We start from the raw sequence: 19364 nt of genomic DNA, 5'->3' as shown, positions 1-19364 counted from the left end.
TGGTATTTTGTTATAGTAGCATGAATAGACCAAGATACTAACACAGTGTTTCTTCCTATAAGCATGGAAAACACATTAAAGGGAATTCTGTTTTGTGAGAGGTCACTCTATAAAGAAGCTGGGCGCCAAGTCATAAACCCACCACAGAAAAACAAAATAAAAAGGGAAACCCAGCTGAGCATTTTCCTTTCATACGTTCAGGGGATTAGTAACTTATTCTTTGTGCCAAGTACTGCACGTCTTGGAAGCAAATGGTTTAAATAAAGTAGTAATATATTTAAGAGCACCTTTTGAAAGTTACAATCCCAAAGGTAGACACATTGTAAGAATCTTTTCACTGCAAAAAAAAGAATTCAAACCTTTCATTATAACAAAGGAGCAAAATGAATCATGGTGTGGGCAGCATGCTGAATTCACGAGAAGCAGGGTTCTCTCCCAGTCTGATACTAGATAAGTAATTTTTCATTTAAAGTGCCTTTTCCTCAATACTTGAAATAGTTCTTGGATGAGTTGTAAAGTCATGCTGACTACATTAGACCAATGGTCATTTTGTGTAAATAGGAACAAGACTTAATAATCCAGAATAGTTTGACAAACACTATTTTGATTCTTCTGCTGAAGCTGAAGCTTTTGAACAAAGTCCATAAAAAACAGAAAGATACTGAAATCAATTTATTGTAATCTAGTCTTAGCTGGCAAAATTAGCTAAGCCCTAAAATACATATGCTTTGAAGCAAAGGTCTGACGGAAGTGATAAAATTCTGTCTTAGTGTATTGTCCATTTTGTCTTCCATTTCAAAAGCCAAACAAAAGGCCCAAATTATAATTTTAAAAGGTCTCAGAGATACTCTTAACATTAACTGCACCTAGGGCATGTACAGATTTGGTAAAAAGAATTATGGGGAAAAAAGACTGACTCATTCAAACTATTATTCTTCATTTTTCAGGAAAGAGGCTTTCAAAACAGAAGAAGTTTTAAGTTAAACTGATCCATCATTATTCCTTTTTATGGGCCTGCCCCTTGGAAATTAAAACCATTTGTACAAATAATTTTACTCCACAATATATTTATTGAGGCAATGCATAATTAGTGGGTACTTCACATCCTTCTAGCATTGCTGTGGTCTCAGCGAAGAACATAAAAGAAATGTGAGATACATTCTCTGCCCTCTAAGGACATTTCATCCTGTTAATTTTAGAATTCTAGAAATAATACCAGAGACAGTTTAAAAACTAAAACTGATGATCTTCTTGATGACACATGCTCACAGACATGAATCTTAAGCAAAGGTACAATCCTGGATATTTTTTATTCAGCTGGATGGAAATGGCCATCTCTGTGTCCAGACGCACCTACCACTACAGAATAACCAAAATAATGGTTGTTTTCTTTCATTAGATTACTGGTTCACTCACTACATTTTTGTTTAGAAAAAGATAGTTTCATTGCCCACTGTCACATTTTTAGTTTGTATTGACTAGGACTATGCCCATTAGAAATGTATGCCCTGTGGACCAAGAGATGGCATAAGAAATAGTCACGGTAAGGTCACCTGAAGTAGGGGCAAACTGTAATCAACCGAATGTCTAACACAGCAGAATGGATAAATGAACTATGGTACACTTTTACCACAGAATACTACAAAACAGTTAAAAACCACAGACTGCAGCTACATTCAACAACGTGGATAACAAATGGAAGAAGCAAGATTAAAGAATACATCAAGTATGATTACATTTACATAAAAGTTCCCAAACACATGGCAGTGAACTATATGGATGTATCTGGTGCATACAGGTGCACATTCAAGTGGTAAGGCCATAAAGAAAGCAAGGAAATGATTCTACACAAAGTGAGGCTAGAGCTGATTCAGGGGCGAGTCTGAGGAGAGGGCTGTGATTGGGAAGAAATTCACAAGGCTTCTGTATGCCAGTCAAAGTTTTCTAATTCTACTAATTCTTCTCCTCCTCCCCTCCCCTCCTCTTTCTCCTCCTTTTTCACCATGGGTGGCAGTTACAAGGGGTGTTTACTCTTAGAACCATTCGTAAACTGTACATGTCACATTATCACCTTTTTATGCATATATTATCCTTCACAGTAAAGCACACCTAAAAAACCCACAGGTTACTATGCTAAATATTAAACACACACATGCATACATGTGTGTATATAATACATAGATTAAACTCTTTAAGCTTCAAGGAAAACAACAGGGTGATTCTGTATTAGACTTCTCTTGTCACTCCCCTCCCTAATCGCTTCTGCTGAGCATATAAAACCAGAAACATACTTAAATGAAAGAGATAAGGGTTTAAAAGTACACCAAAATGTACTATTCCTTGTCATGAATGTTATTTGAGAGTTTGAAAGACTTATGTGGCTTTTTGGCTGATGGTGGAATTGTATGTATATATTTCCAGTCTCTCCTTTGTCTACTGATACAACTTACACATATAACTAAGCAGAAGCAATACTTGAGGAAAATGGGCATCTTCCTGTCCTTACAGCTGTGACACAGAAGAAGCTGTACTTTGATCTTACACCTACTGGCCTGCCCCTAAGTTTCCTTCTAACAGCATTGTTGATTCAAATCTTAGCACAAGTCTGCTTCTTTGAAGAGAAGGGAAAACAAAAACAAAAACAAAAAACAACCCAACAAAACCCTGAGCTAACCCAGCTGTATCCACCTATAAGTTATCTGACTTGAGTTAAGCCTTAACCAACCTATTTTTCTCCTGAATTAGTTGGGTACTAAATTACTGTCTTACCCTTTCATCTGCCCTGGATGAAACCTACAACATCACCTAAATACTGGTGATACAATATCCTCAAAACCTCTCTCAGCAATAATCCTGATACAAATCTTGGTTAACAGGCTGACAAGATCGAACTCTGACATATCACCTAAGATAGAAACTGGGTTGACCAACTGCCCACCCCTCTGCTCCAGAATACATTTTCTAAAAGGAGCACAGAAAAATCTGTACGGCAACTTTGTTCTCCTCTCTGGGATCATTATTATTGCATACCTTCTGGTAGATCAAAACCAATTTTACATTTAAGAAAACTTGAATCTGACCCATGTTCTTGGAAGTTAAATTTCACTTTTCAAAATCAGTACCACCACGTAATATTTTGGTAGAAACAATGGAGAGGGCAATACAGTTCACTCTTGATCTTCCAAAGGTTTATCCACAGCATAGCTTACTTCAAGCAAACCTTGATCCAAAGTTTGATCCAACAATTCTGCTCAAGTCACATGTGATCAACACTCTATTTAATCTAATATCCAGAATTAAGGCCTTAAGGGCAAAATAATTATTTGCCTCTCTTCAGCCTAGCAAAGGTAAACACTGAATATAGATAGGCATCTCTTTTTGGGCTGGTGCTTTATTTCATCCTGAGTTATTAAATCCTCTTATTGTTGTTTTTTAAATAAGGAGACTCGGAATGAATTCTGCAAGGAGGAAACAAAAAAGACAGACATAGAGCAAGCTTATAATGGAGTTGAATTATCCTACCTAAGTTTTGTCTACATTATAGCTCACTCCTTGGCTCAAAAATACTATAGGTCAAAGAATATTTCCCCAAAGAGAATGATAAACAATGAGAACACGAATTAAAAGAGTGATAGACCATAACTGGTAACCCTGTTCCCTAAAATCACTGCTAAAAATGTGGTGACACTGAATTAGTTTCCCAAAATATCACTCACATTCAAAGACAAATTCTAAGACATTTCAAAATCAGATCTCATTATGTTGAAATTAGTGACCATTTGGCTTATATATACCATGGTTGCCCTCACTTATAATGAAATAAAAAACTGACATACAGTACACAGCTTTTTTTATGGAGCAGAAACAAATGTGTTCTGAGGCCAAATGTAAACTTCATATATTAAAAAAAATTTGAACAGAGGAGAGATAAAAATAATCCGCCTTACATTTCTGAGGAACTGGAATTCAAACTCAGGCCTTCTGAGTCTATGGCTGGTGTGATTTCAGCACACCACAGCTGTCCTTAGTTTCCCTGGTAACGACTTACCCAAAATCCTCATGTGAAAAAAGTGATTTTAGTAGGTAACTACAACATTTCAGTCTTTTGTTTTTAATTACACAACCATGCATTCTTATTTGTTTCTACCACCCCCTCCCAAACAATTACTTATAGAATAAAATTTGAGTTAAAAAACATGCATTTTCTAAGCAAACTGTTTCCCTAAAGGTTCACCTGAAAAATATTATGAGAAATTAGAAGGTCACAGCCATATGTCTGCCTTTTCTACTCTTCTGTGGTAGTCAGTGACCAGAGTGACATAACCAAAGCAAGAATAGGATCTAGAGCCTAAAATCGTATAGATGATTTTAATTGAACACTGGATCAGAAATTAAGTGTAAATGGTTTCTAAATAAATGTGGTTAAAATTAATTAAATACTTATATCAAGAAGCTTAATTGTTAATTCATTAAAGTCAAGATCACACTTACTCATATAATTTCAGCCACCCAGCAACTTCAATTGTGATTTTATTTCCTTTAATTAATTTCTCTCAAGATACATACAAGCATATAGCAAAATCATTATTTTTATCAGGTTACACTATTAGCTTTAAAATTTTATAGGCCAGTATGGTAGTTATTTGTACAAATGCTGGAGTTCTAGTAAAGGGTGTCAACCATAAATTCACCATCTATGAGTAAACAGTTGCTGTCATGTTTAAAATCAAGCTTCCCTCAGGTTTTGGACAGCCAGTGATTGCTTAAATAAATAAGTAACGTGCTGTGCGGACATAGAAAATTAAATTTTAAATACTTATCTTTGTATCAAACTGTGTTAAACAAGGCAAATGAACAGTTCTCACTCAATGTAAAAACCCCCTCGAGTTAGATATTTTAAAGATGACCAAGTCAAAGAAGGAATTCTAAAACAACTGCTAAAAGCATGAAAAAACATGTCACCCTGGTGGATAAGAGTTTCACGAAATTAACTGTTTAAGAAGCTATCAGTGTATGAAAATGGAATAGAAAAGTCTGAAACACAAAACTTTGGCTATCAGGAAAAATTTCAACAAGTTAACAATCACTTTAGAAAAATTTGCAAGCAACCATTTTATATCCATCCATGGTCTTTGATTAATTGTTAATTGTCGCCTTTCGGTGACTCAAGTGCCTCTCATGCAGTGGCCTTGCTTAGGCTCAAAGTTGACTCAGCTGATGAAGCAGCAGGGCGGGTAGCCCAGGAGAAGCTGCAACTGGGTTTTCTTGAAATCACGAAGTAACAGAGTTGTCGAGATCAGTGGTTCTGAAGCTTGTCTGCACACTGGAATCACCTGGGGAGATAAAAACACTCCTGATACTCATGTCCCACCTCCAGAAAGTTTGATTTAATTGTCTGGGGTCTGGCCTGGGCTTTAGAAGTTTAAAAGAGATGTACAGGTGATTCTAACGTGTAGACAAATTTAGGAACAACTGTTCTATATTCTTTTATATTTTTAGCTTAAAAATTTTTTGACAAAATAGATTCATATTCATTTTCTCATACTTCCTATATCAGTCTCATGCCATTTTGGGAAATCCATGGAAGTACTACACGTTCTGGAATATTCTCACAATTGTAAATCCATGGAGGTAAACTAAGACCCAAAAGCAAAAGTACTACACAATGTAATTCAATTATTTATCATTGCCAAAAGGAGGAAAAAAGTGGGAAGAATAAAGGCAAGAATAAGCTATAGTTCATAAAATATTTCATGACCAGAATTACTAGTGTATAAATTTTTTTCCCCAAATCCAAGTCCTAGAAACTTTGTTTCCCAACCTAAAACCAGATAGAACACTGCCTACAATAATCTGGGTTAAAGTAATGATCTGGATTTGTGTGACCTATTCCAACTTTCCACTTTATCAGATGGAGCTGGAGCAGCTGCTGGAATGAGGAATAAGGAATTGGGTCTTACACATGAATAAACCTGTAGAGATACTAAGTTCATTAATGTTCTTGTTTGCAGGAATCAAAATGACTTAGAGGCAGCCAAGTTGAATTACAGGTTTGATTTACTTAGGAGATACATGCTATGCAGACATCAGCATTTTTTTTTTTACACCAGCCTCAAGGCAGGCTTGACAACCAGCGTGCCATTCTGCCTTTCACAGTAAGATCCAGTTGTATTTCCCTGTGGCTTATCTGCTTCCTGTGGGGGCATATGAACTGTCCAGACTAGCAAGGTAAGAAAGTAGTTTTGAAAGTTAAAAAGTTTATTAACAGTGAATAATGGGGACAGTAGATACCTTTCCTCCTTAAAAAAAAAAAAAAAAAAAGGCACCCACAACAGGTGAGTAGATTGAAATTGGAAAGCATGTTACAGTGTCAGAGATTCTTAATAAGAACATATAACTTCACTCTGATACATGGGGTTAACATGCTTTAAATAGATTGAAGTACTGAGCTGAATGTATCACTCCTTTGAAATTAAAACAATGACCAGATCATAATGAGGGTATGCAGATGTCACCATATGAGCCTTTCCACTTCGTGACACAATGTAATCTCATGTCAGTTTAAAATTCTACTAATAGTTGGGCAAACCAAGTCATTACTCACGTTAAGTAGGAAGTGGGGCAAAGGCGCCCAAGGAGAAGCATGTGGTGAGTGAACTGTAACCAGTGGACAAAAATCAATGGTAAAATACAGCCTATATGGGTCAATTTTAAAGGTTTCTTTGGTTTAGTGAAATAGAATGCTTTCTAACAGCCAATATAACCAATTCTCAAGATCTTCCTGGTCTTAGTGAAAGCTGACTGCAAATCACCAAAACACACAGAGAAAAACAGAGGCTATGTTCTCAATTATTTCCAAATACACAAAATAATCCACAAATATGTGCTCTTTTGGTAAGTGACTTGGCATTTGGTGTTCATTTCTAGTGCCAGCTGCAACCAGTTGTTTCTTCTGAGTCTTTAAACTTAGGTCTGAAACCAAACTGTTCATTTCCCCATCTTCTGCTTTTGCTTCCCCCATGTTTGCTGCCAAAGTTACAGTCTACCACCCACCCACACAATGGCCAAGCCAGAACCTGGGAGTCATCAGGGATTCCTCCTTCTGCATTTCAGTGCCTACCTCCAAGTCCTATCCATTATGTATCCTGTAAAAGCAAATTAATCCTCCTCTCCATCCCTTACACCGCCACCACATGTCGTCTTCATCCTCACTGGTCTCTGTACCCCAATTTTGTGTTCTGCCAACATTCCCCTTACCATTCTGGAGTTTTTTCTGGAGCTCATATTACTCAAATGTGAACATACCAACTCCCTGCTTATTCTCTAACAACTCTGTGCCTTTACTCTTGTTTTTCTTTTGCCTGTAATGTTTCTCTCCCCACTTTCTTGCTAACTAGCTTTTTCTCTGTCAAGCCTTGTCTGGCTTTATCATGCTGAGCTAGGTGTTTCCTTTTCTGTGCTTCTTATACGTGCTTATACATGACTCTACTAGAGCATCTGCCACAGTGTTGACATTGTTTACATGTTGGTCTTCTTTCCTGGCCTGTGAATGAAGGGTGAACTCCATATCCCATTCAATATTATAGCACCTACACCTGGCACTCAGGAGGGCTTAATACACGGATTTAGGCTAAATCAGTGATTCTTCATCTACTCACTTGAATTACCTAGGGAATTTTAAAAATACTGAGGCCCTGGACCCCACCCCAGACCAATTCAAATTAAATTTTTGAGGGCAAAGCCCAGGCACCTGTACTTTTTAAAACTTCCTTGTTGATTCTAATGTTAGTGGTTGAAAACCACTGTGTTAAATTATTTATCAGGCAATGCTAGTTAAAGCTGTACCAAGAAAACACAAAGTTTGAGGGTCTTTTGTGAGTTTTTATTTTTTTAAAAGGACACTGTTTTAATAATCTATGGCTGAATAACAAATTACCCTCATATTTAGCAGCTTAAAATAACCAAAAATTATTATCTCACAGCTTCTCTCAGTCAGGAATCGGGGCATAGCAGAGCTCAGGTCTTCTCAGGAGACTGCATGCATGGCGTTAGCTGAGGCTGCCTCATTTCAAGGCTTGACAGTGAAGAAGAGCATGCAGTCAAGCCCACTTGTGTGGTTATGGAAGGATTCATTTCCTCACTGACTGTTGGCCAGAATCCCTCCCCAGTTCCTAGGCCTCCCTGTAGGGTAGCTAAGAGCTTGGGAACCTGTTTCCATTAAAGTGAGCAAGTGAGAGCCAAGAGAGGGTGAGCAAGATAGAAGCCAGAATCTTCCTATAACCTTATCTTGTAAGTGACATCCCATCACTTTTGCTGTACTCTGTTCATCAAAATCATGTTATTAGGTCTAGCCCAAACTCAATGGGAGAGAGTAATAGGGGCATGGATGCCAGGAAGTAGGTGTCATTGGGAGCCACCTTAGAAGCTGCCTACCACAGGTATTTAATGATACTTGGCTTAAAAATTAACCCATCTTAACATTAGAAGTATGCACATCATTGGTTTCCTTGTAAAACTGAACCAACCTGCTTTGACAGAGATGAACTAAAAGTAAACTGACAGGTGTATTTTCCAATAATAAACTTATATTTTTTGTTTTATTATCTAACTATAGATGCATTCATTTAATGCCATTTTCATGAGATGATATCAAGGCAGGTCAATTTGCATAACTCCAGCCCTCACGTGGTCCTGTGAGTTACGTCAGTGTGTTTTCCAAAGATTAAAAGTGCTCCTCTTTCATTTTCCAAACATCCTCCCAGTCATAAAAGTTCACAGAAAATAAGGCCACTTTAAGAATTTAAAGTACATTTTGTTTTTAGTGAAGGCAGGTAACAGCAAATCTAAAGGTAGAATACCAAGCAAAATAGGCAAATTAGCACAGACTTTATGCTGATTAAGAGTAATCAATTTTAAGTTCACCTCTCATTTTAGAGGGAAAAGCCAATGTATTGGACAACAATGAACACCAATTTTAATAACCAAACCTAAGCCCTCCTCAAAGATCCTATCAATACAAAAGACTGTTTTTGTCTTTGGACTACTTACCATTTAATGCCAAGATGGCAAGTTGAAATTGCTTAATATTTAGCAAGACTATACAAAGTAATAAAAGCAAAAAGAAATCTGTGTTAAGGCACAAATGACTGCATCCTTGAACCTGATGATGACAGTACATTTACATGAAATCCTAGACTCTTAATTTATACTCCAACTACAAAATACCATCTCCCAAAAATCAATTGGTTTTTGGTGCAGAGAGAAAGTGTTAGCCTTCCAGATGCCTTTAATAGCACTTTTTTCTTTGAATCATTTCCTATATATTTGTTCAAAAATATTAGTAGCTCATACAACCTGATGTGATTTTTTTTAAAAAGATATGATCATAATACAAGGTTATAAAACATATAACTGAGAAACTATTGGGCAGAAATGACATCTGAACAATCTATGTAGTTTGCTTTTAGAAAAAACAGCACCTTTGAGGGGAAATCTGCCCTTTCCCTTAGCTGAGGTGGCAATTCTTCATGACATGATTATACTAAGACCTGGAAGATAAACTCATGATCAGCTACTATTACCCAACATAAACAATTCTGTGTCAAGCAGTGTGAATTATGGCAGACATGAAGATTAAAGCTAGTGACCTGGACTGCTGAAGCCCTCTAACCACTCATTCCCTGAGCCATCCAGTGTCATGGCCTAGACATGCTTATTTGGGGCTTAAACTTGCATTTATTAACCTTACTTAAAAGATGGCTTTTCAGTTGCCAAACTGAGAAGCTGGTTGCAAACAGATAGGTCATCTAAAAATCTAGGAAGTTTTTTTTTTTGTCTCCCCGAAGTAGTATGAGTCAGCAATTCTAAAATTACCTTCCATGTAATCTAGCCTTGAGCAAATAAGTAAATATACTGAGGATAATGGTGGCCAGGTTTCTTTCTGTTGAGGGAGTTACAGATATGAAAAATGGAAGACTGCAAAGTAGCAGTAGACTGGAATTGAAGGTTTCAGTATAAACTTGCAGTTTTTAACAGACATAGAGATAAATATATTTATATGTATGTCTGTCTGTTGAGAGGAATTACAAGCAAGGACACATCAGCAGCAATGAGAAAATCTAGCACTCAGATCATGGTTCCTGAATACTATTCTCCATGAAAGAAAGCAGGGCTCCTTGAAGAAATGGTTGATTCCAGGGCTGGGGCAGGAAAAGTACAAGATGAGCTGGGAACATCTGGTTTTACCAAAAAGTAAGAAAGGGCTCAAAGAATGATGAGGACATGATACATCTGGGGCTTCGGACACACACATTCTGGCCCACTGGTCACATCTAGGACAATGAGAACACTGAAATAAATGATAATAATGGATTTTAATCTGTTAACTAAAAACTCATAAATCCATCTATTATAAATAAATAAATGAGGGAGAGAGGAAAACACTTCCTTTTATTAGAATGTCAATAAATATAGATGGAATGATGGAGTTAGAAAATTAGTCACTCAGTTAAATAGGCACTGGGAGAAGGGTCAGGTTTAAGTGTCCCATGGCCAAGTGTTCAATCTCTACAGGGCCCAATGATAGGCCAAGAGCTGTTTCTTAATGGGTATACAATTTCCTGCTGCAGGTGGCATGGCTGTGCTCTAGAATCCCAGGGGCCTGTGTTGATTCTTCCACTAGACTTGCCATGAATTGACACCACTAGGGTCTGCTGTATCATATGGTCCAAGTGTTAGTCAGGGCTTCTTGCACTGAAGCCTGGAATTGTGGCAGAACCCTTTTCTGCTCTGGGTCCCATTCAAAGCTGGCAGCCTTCCATGTCACCTGGTACATGAGCCGGAGCATTATTCCTAGTTGTAGAATGTGTTGACTCCAGAAGCAAAAGTGTCCTACTTCTTTCTTTGCACTAAAGGCTGCAAGAGACAGTAATTTGTCTTTCACTTTGGAGGGGGTATTCTGGCACTTCCCTGGCCACTGGACCTCTAAAAACTTCACTGAAGTGGCTGGACCCTGAATCTTCATAGTGTTTATCTCCCATCCTCTGGAGTGCATGTATCTTACCAAGGTCTTCAGCATACTGGCCACCTCTTGCTCATCTGTCCATTCAGCATGATGTTGTCAATAAAATGGACCAACGTAGTATACTGAGGGATATTTAAGTGGTCCATATTGCTTCACTTTATATTATGACTGAAGATGGAACAGGTAACATAGCTTTGAGGCAACACTCAGTCTCAGTGAGTATTGTTGACTATTCTTTGTGAATGTGAACTGTTTCTGATCCTCTTTTCCAACTGGAATGGGGAAAAAACCCATATTGCCAAATCAATCACATACCATGTATCTGAGCCCTTACGAATCTGTTCTAGCAATGAGTCCAACATGGAACAGCTGCTGTGATCAGGGTCATTACTTGGTTAAGTCAGCAGTAGTCTATAGTCATTCTCCAGGATCCATCCAGTTTCTTTAAGGGCCAGACTGGTAAATTAAAGAAACAGGACTGGGATTAGAACCCTGTATCCTTTTGGTCTTAAATGGTGGCACTATTCCTCAGCATTCCCCCAGGATATAATATTGTGCCTGATTTACTATCTGGGAAGGGGTGACAGGAAGTTTCAGAGGGTTCCATTTGGCAATCCCCATTATGGTAACTATTCTACCTCCAGACCAGGCATCCATTGCAGTAGTTACTCCAACTGTCACAAATAAAAATTCCAACTATGCACTTGGAGACTGGAAAATGATCACTGGGTGGGCCCACTGTGAGACTAACTTTAGCCAGAACATCTGGTCTGGTAGGCTGCCATTCTAACAGGAAGGCCATGATGTTGCTTTAGATCTCCCAATATAAACATCAATGCCGATCCTGTCAATAGTCCTCAAAATACCTGTTTATTCTTTCCCCAGGGTAGTCACTCAAATAGACGGCCAGAGTCCTTTTGGGGGAACTGCCATGTATTTCTTGCCATGGTGTGGTAGGTTTCTTTCTCCTAGGGACCCATTCATATATTCAGTTCTGTATCTGAAAATTGTCTTAGGTCTGGGAACTAAGCAAGGGATCATGACTTTCATTACAGCGACTGCCCTCAGCCTCCTGTTCCTCTAGTCTGGCCTTTTATGGTAATAGATGTTAATGAGCAGCCTTGTGGACTGCCCATCTATCTTACCCCTAGGGAGACATATTGTCTATTAGTTGTCTCCACAACTCCTCCTGGGTCAAGCTCCTTTGGCTGCAAGAATGACCTTGCCAGTTATTATGGTAATTGTGGCCTTCTAGCTTCTGGCAGTTAAGCACAACCACCTGGCCTCTATTTCTTCAGGGCTCTATTATTCCCATGGATGTTAATAAGCCAGCTCAGTGGCTGCTTCTCTTACTTCTCCTTCCCTGGCCTGCAAACTTCTTAGTGATGCTGATGCCTCTCTCACCACTGCTTTCCTGATGGCCTTGGATGAATGGTGTATCCTTTGGGTACTCTCATGAAGCATAATCCTCTGATGGGTCTTCTTGTCTTATCTGATATATACACTCCAGCATGCCCACTTTGCTTGGCCTCTTTGTTCCTTCCTCCACAGTCTGCCAGTACAACTCAGACATTTTTCACTTTGCTGAGAACTGGCTGCTTTTCCCGCCCTCACTTTCTAAAAGCCATCCCATTAGCAAGTTTTCTCAGACCATTGGGGTCTGACTTAGTCAGTGTGGGCTGCCAAAACAGAAGACCATAGACTGAGTGGCTTAAACAACAAACTTTTATTTCTCACAGTTCTGAAGGCAAGGAAGTCCAAGATCGAAGTGTTGGCAGATTTGGTGTCTGGTTAGAGCCCACTTCCTGGTTCACAAACAGCTGTCTCTGCAGTGTGTCTTCACATGGGTGGAAGGGACAAGTCCACTCTGAGGCCTCTTTAATCATTCCATTCATGAGGGCTCAACTTTCATGACCTGTCTCCCAGAGGCTTCACCTCCAAATCACATTGGGAATTAGGTTTAAACATACAAATTTTGGGGAGGCACATTCAGTTTATAGCAGGATCCTTGCTAGGGTGTTAAATCCTCCATACCTGAGAAACTGCCGCTTGCCAAGTCAACAAATTCTTATTCATCTAATCTAACATTCTCACCCTTTGAACATCTTTAAATTTCAGTCCCAGGAGTCCTCTCCTGATTCTGGCCAGTACAGGCCAATTAAACTGTGCAATTTTTTTGGCGGGGGGGGGGGGGTTGTCTCTTTTCTTCCTTATCAGACCCAGCATGTCCCAGCTGGGTTATGCTAGGATTTACCAGTTACTGGATTTGTTATTGGTTAGATATTGGCTTGGCAGCCAGGAAAGAAGGAGGTGGGCAGCGTAGGGAAGTAGGGCTAGTGCCCTGTGGGCAAGAGGCTTCTGCAGTATCTTCCAGCACAGCAAACATGCTAGCTCTCACTAAATAAAGATTACCTATCTGCCAGCCCTGACGGTCCAGAGGGAGTCTTAGGGGCATCCATCCAGATGACCCCATCCCATTGTTTAGGATCCTAGGTTTCCCCACCTTCACATTAACAGACCTGTCCTGGCTAAACATTCACTGCTCAAATGCCTCTGGAGCTAACTCTTCAGTCTGCAATTCAACTGAGTGTTGTCCTTCCACTACAGGTGATAAAGGCCTCTTTCAAGCTACCACAGAGGCTCTAAGGTCTCACACTTAGCTACTGCTTGTTAACAGCTGTTTCTTGTTTTCCTTCAGCAGTGCCCCAATACAACTTACAGTAATCAGCCAACTCTGTTGTCTTGGTAGGTATTACTCCTCCCATATTTTTCAAATACCTGTATAATCACACCTACAACAGTTCCCCTTCACTTGAACATTGTCTCAAGTCAACACTGGTGAAACCTTAACAATTAACCTGCAACCTTACGCCAGGGGTGATGAGTGCCCCACCTACCCACCAGGGTGGCATCTTCGGGCCAGGTAATGGATGAGCCTGTTCTGAATCCCAATTTTATCATCCCAGAAGCCAAGATGGAATTAAATGTGAAAGATTTTTATTAGAATATCTGAGAGAAAATGGGTAAGGAACTGGCAAGACTGTTGCAACAAGATACAAGTCTGACCCCAAGTGAAAGAGAAGAGGAAGATTAGGTGGACGTGTCCTATACTGCAATGTAGTCTAAGGAAGGCTTGGCAAGACAAGGGGAGTCCTTGAACCCTCACTGGCCATCAGAGGAGTCTTCTGTCTTGCAGAAATAGGCTGTAGTATCTCTTCTATGCTCAGTTGCTGAGCTGTGGAAGAAGCGAAGTCTCAGCACAAACGCAGTGATGGATTTCAGAGCACAGCAGCTGAGGCCCTCGGTCAATTATGTTCCTTGCAGTGGGAGTCTGCGAGGTGCCTTCTCATAGCCACCTCATCACCCTAGCAAGAGGCAGAGCTGGGATTTAAACCAGGTAGTTTGGTTCCAGTCTATACTGTCAACCACTGCATTAAGAAGGCATCTCTTAGAGCTGTAGAGGTCTGAAATAAATGGTCCTCTATCACGTCAAAAACTTATACAGCAGGTTGGTCCAGATTCTTAAGAACCGTTAAGCTCCTCTAGGAGTTTGTACTTAATTCTACAGACAGTAAAGCGGGGAGAGGGGCACATCACAGATTAATGTATGTGACTATATTCCATATGCATTGCATATACACTGGAATAATTTACAGACTTACGTGGAACTTTAGTTTCCTGTGGTATAAAAGGGTTTTGCAGTCTTGAAAACAGCTGCAACAATTCCTGGACTGCATATACAGTAAGATAATCATTAAGTGCTGACAAAACATTCAAATCTTTTAGGATATAAAAAGTTGAAAAAAATGGACACAGACATTCATTTTCACTATTTATAATCATCACTCTTTATAAAATCTTACTGTGGTACATGGGATCAAAGATTCATTTAATTTTTACTATTCTATTACTAGTATTGAGAGTTATCTTCTACCATTTTTATGCAGACGTACTCTTTCACTTATCCATGTGTCAAATAGCCATTTACAGGCTAAATGTGGAACTTAACCACTATTTATAACACAATTCCCTGGGAATCTGTATAGGCTCCCAACAATCAACTTAACAAATGAATTCTATAGAATCCAACCTTTTATAAAAAGGAGGCTACATATTTATTCATTAACTAGTTGGTGTTGCAAAAAACAGATATTATTAATTCTATTTTATGGACACAGGAACCCAGGCACAGGAATATTAAATGATTTCTTTGGTCCACATAATAAGATCAAATATGAACCTAGAACTAGAGATTAAATCAGATTGTTATACACCTATATTAACAATACAAATCTACAATTGTCATATAGTCTTACAATAGACTATTCAAACCTAGAGATGAAAAGAATCTCAAGAGAACACTAGTGCAACTTTCTGTATAAAGGTAGGTATTATTATCCGCTTATTACAGAGAATGGAAAATTAGTTGATCAAGGTCAATTCTAAAAATGAAGGAAAACTCCAAATTCGAAGCCTCCAAAAACTTATCATATGCACCAGTATAATTTATTACACTTCCAGAGGAAATATGTGAATCAGAATGGGGTTTTTGGATTTCAGACTGCTTCACTTCCTGACTTAAAGCTTAAAAACATAAACTGTGAACTCAGCAAAAGCAATTTATGAATTTGGGACTAGGATATGTCTCTAAGTGATGGTTTAGGGAACTATATTTATAGCCTGGCACCAGTAAATTTTTGTTCACTTTTAAAACTGGATTCCAAATATACACATTATACTCTGAGGGCTATTAAAGGCAAAAACTAGTTTTTAGAATTAAACTTTGGGATTCAATTCCAAACAATGATTTCCTATGTTCCTTAGTTCCGAATGATACAATTATAGTGCAAGATTTTAAAATAAACATAAAAATTAAAAGCAGTGGAAGAATTTTACTAGCAAATAACTACTTGTTACATGTCAAACATCTTTGTAAAAGTTCTGGATTTCAAATACTTGATCTACAGGCAAACTATACTGTGCCTTTTTCACTAGGGGCTCGATGTATCTTACTACATGAACATATACAATAATGAGAGGTATAGAATATTTGTCCTAGGATAAATACATTTTTTAAAAAATGAAAGGATGCAAGTCAGGATGAATGTTAGACACGAATTTCAAATTTGGCTCTTGAGCTTCCTGTCAAATCAAAGGTAAAATTCTTCCTATCAGAAAAGTGGCTTCCAAAACTTGTTTTAGAATTACATTCTAAAATGTCTTACATGCGACTTTATATAAAGGGCACTGTATGACACAGAGGACAACATACCTGACAATACCATATAGCCAAAACAGTTATGTCTGAGATGGTTACTTCCAGTAGCTTGCTTAGGTGAAGGTGGAAAGTATCAAATTCAAGTGCTACTCAGTGAAGGTGATGCTACTAGGGGCTGCTTTTGCAATACACATGGTTTCTACACTGAAGGATTCTTACACATGAATCAATTTTCTCAGTAGGACAGCAACTCTTTAAAGGCTAGGAGATGCAGCACAGAAATTAAAGGTGACTTTTCATGGCTGATATAATTACATCATTTAGGGGTAAGCCTAATATTTAAACTTTGGGGTTCAGGAGGAAAGCCTAGTGTCTCTCATACTCTAACAGGACTGCAATCCAAGGCTTCAGAAGAATTTACTGGAAATTTTAACCTTCCAAAAGGGTGCTCTCTAATTATAGGGAATTAGTTTGCTGCATGTGCATGTATGCACAGTACATTCTGGAGATACAGAATTGTAAATAATTTCAGTGTTAAAAACACTCAATTTTCAGTATTATGTGAAAAGATTTCTATAAACTTCCTAAAGCAGCAATACAAATCACCCATACTGACAGTGCTCAAACACACTGAAATGTTTCTGAAATGTGCAGAAAGGGCCATGGGCAGCAAGGAATAAACAAAGAAGCAACTGCTATCTAGTATTTCTCTTGCAATCTGCATTGGGAATCATAAAGCCAGGAAATATCTAGAGAGGGCATCTAGTCTGCATATACATTCTTACCCCATTTTCAAAGATCTCTATTTAGATCTCTAGTCTAGCTTGTTCTTATCTTGAATCTTAGCACCTACAGTCTAGGACTAATCCTTTTATCTTATCAATGAAGATGATGAATCACTCTGTTCCTTGAACATACTTTTACATACTTGGAAATCCTTAAGCAACTAGTTGTCTTCCATTAACAAGACAACCACAATTATTTTTATCTTTCCCCAAACATCTTATTTACTAACCTTTTAGACCCATTCTTCCGAGGGCATCCCTTATTACTTCCAGAACATACTACAAGACTTTGGTACTTTAACATGAGCTTCACAAATTCCTGGGATTTATATTATTTCATGATTCATTCAAACACCAACAGTGGCAGTGTTTTATCTTGGAACCAGTTACTCAAAACAATATTCTAGGTACTGTGGTAACTGATTTCATATAGCTTACTTTCTCGTGGGAAAGAGTAAACAATAAACAGTAAACAAGATGTCAGACTTCAGTGCTGTGGGAAAAAAAAGTGACAGGGGTAGAAAGGGCTTCTGGGAGGAGGTATCACCTGATTTGAAACCTCTAGGAAGGCAGTGGCCTGCAAAGATGGAGAATAACGGTCCAAGCAATTTTTGGCTAAGGTAGGTTTCACTGGTTATTCTGCTTATATATACGAATATACATATTGAATTATATGATCTTTCACTGCTCCCTACTGAATCATCTTCTTATTTTGAAGACAATTTCTCTTTTAAAAGCTTTTCAGTACCTCCTTAATTGGTATATCCCATACAGTTTAAGAAGCATGCCTTTGAAACAAGTATTTCATAATAATATTAGCTAATTATTTAGTTTAGGATGTGTGTCTGCCAAATTATATTTAACAATGGGTGAAAAATAACAATATTCCAAAAAAAAAAAAAAAAAGGTCTTTGTGTTGCTGGATAGGCCTGAATGAATTTTCCAGATGCTTTCTTTGTAGGCAAAATAGGCTGAAAGCAAACCGGCAGAGTATGGCCCATCCAGAAAATGAGGCAGAAGGGAGGATAGAAGGTGGAGCGAATCACTGATGGGTTGGTCTAACAGTAGTGAAAGTGTCCAAGAGAGAAGCAGAAACTGACAGGTCTTGTATGTGGGATGAAGAAAACCTTTCATACCACATGAGCTCTGAGACATGCTGCCACCACCTGGGCAATAGGCAATTTTGAACTATGGGAAGATTTTAGTTGTGATTATTAGTTAATTAACAATTACAGAATACAAAATATACTTTAATTTTATGAAATCAGCATTTTGGTCTAGTATCTGGACATTAAAAAAAGAGCAGGGATTTTCTTGGCCAAATCTGTTTAGAATACTGCTCTACTTCTTTAAAGTCTCTGGTTCCTTATCTGTAAAATGGGTAAAAGATTACCATCCTGCAGGGTCATTTAATCTCAGGATTAGTGATAATATATGCGAAGCACTAGCCTAGTACCTGGTACATAGTAAGTACTCAATAAATATGTATTATTTAAATGTATTATTCTGCAGTATGATCTTCTAAATACCACTAAGACCTGACTTACTTTTTTTTCACATAAATGTACATATTAAGCAATGTATCTGCATTGTTTTAATGGAAGGAAAAAAACTCACAAAACTTAGAGAAGAAATCAATTTCATCAAAATAAATTATATGTGATGTTACTGCAGGGAAATAAGCACAAAATGTTCAGCAGGTGAGAAAGCTCTCAAAATCTTTAGGTAAGTCTAGATTATTGTAATATAATCTTATTCAGGCTTTACTCATTCATAATTTTGACATTGGTCAAGGTGAAAGGTAACTTTGTACCATCTAAAAGACTTTTTAAACCAACAAATGAAAGACTACGCCTTACCTTCTTAGGAGGAAAAAACAGAAATTTGTAAGGCTCCATTTTCAAAATATAATTGCAATATAGTAACTAGTGTGGATGGTGATGTGATATACTACAAAGGAATTATCCTTATGCAAAGACAAACCTTCCTTAATTAACAGTGCAAGGTTTAGTTAATTTGGTTAAAGTTACATGGACAGTAAGATTTTATTTCTTAAAAATAAATACAAGCAGACCTTATTTCCTTGTTAGTTTAAGTTGGTATTCTGAGAAACATTTGAGAGATAAAAGCCCAATTAAGGATCTTTCAAATAAAGAACAAGCCCTTAAGCAAACTGGCTGTGTTTCCATTAAATTCCTTATTCTGCTGCTGCTTATGAAGTTAGAAAAATGGCCAAATCCAGTCCAATCAACAGAATTTTCAAGCTGAAAGAACCTCAGAGATAACCTAGTAGCTTTCTACATACAAGAGAGGAAACAGGCTCAGAGTGACTTATCAG

At 38.0% G+C, this 19364-nt stretch overlaps 1 protein-coding gene across 1 annotated transcript in view; it reads right to left on the bottom strand.

The window, feature by feature from the left end:
- The window catches only part of LOC105084855 (uncharacterized), a 99263-nt gene that overhangs the window by 78333 nt on the left and 1566 nt on the right, over window positions 1–19364 (bottom strand). The gene's annotated exons all lie outside the window — the stretch shown is intronic.

The sequence above is a fragment of the Camelus dromedarius genome, chromosome 3 (genome assembly GCF_036321535.1).
Source record: "Camelus dromedarius isolate mCamDro1 chromosome 3, mCamDro1.pat, whole genome shotgun sequence".
In the NCBI taxonomy this organism is placed as follows: domain Eukaryota; kingdom Metazoa; phylum Chordata; class Mammalia; order Artiodactyla; family Camelidae; genus Camelus; species Camelus dromedarius.
The sequence above is the reverse complement of the archived record's forward strand: the minus strand, read 5'-3'. Positions and strand labels throughout refer to the sequence as shown.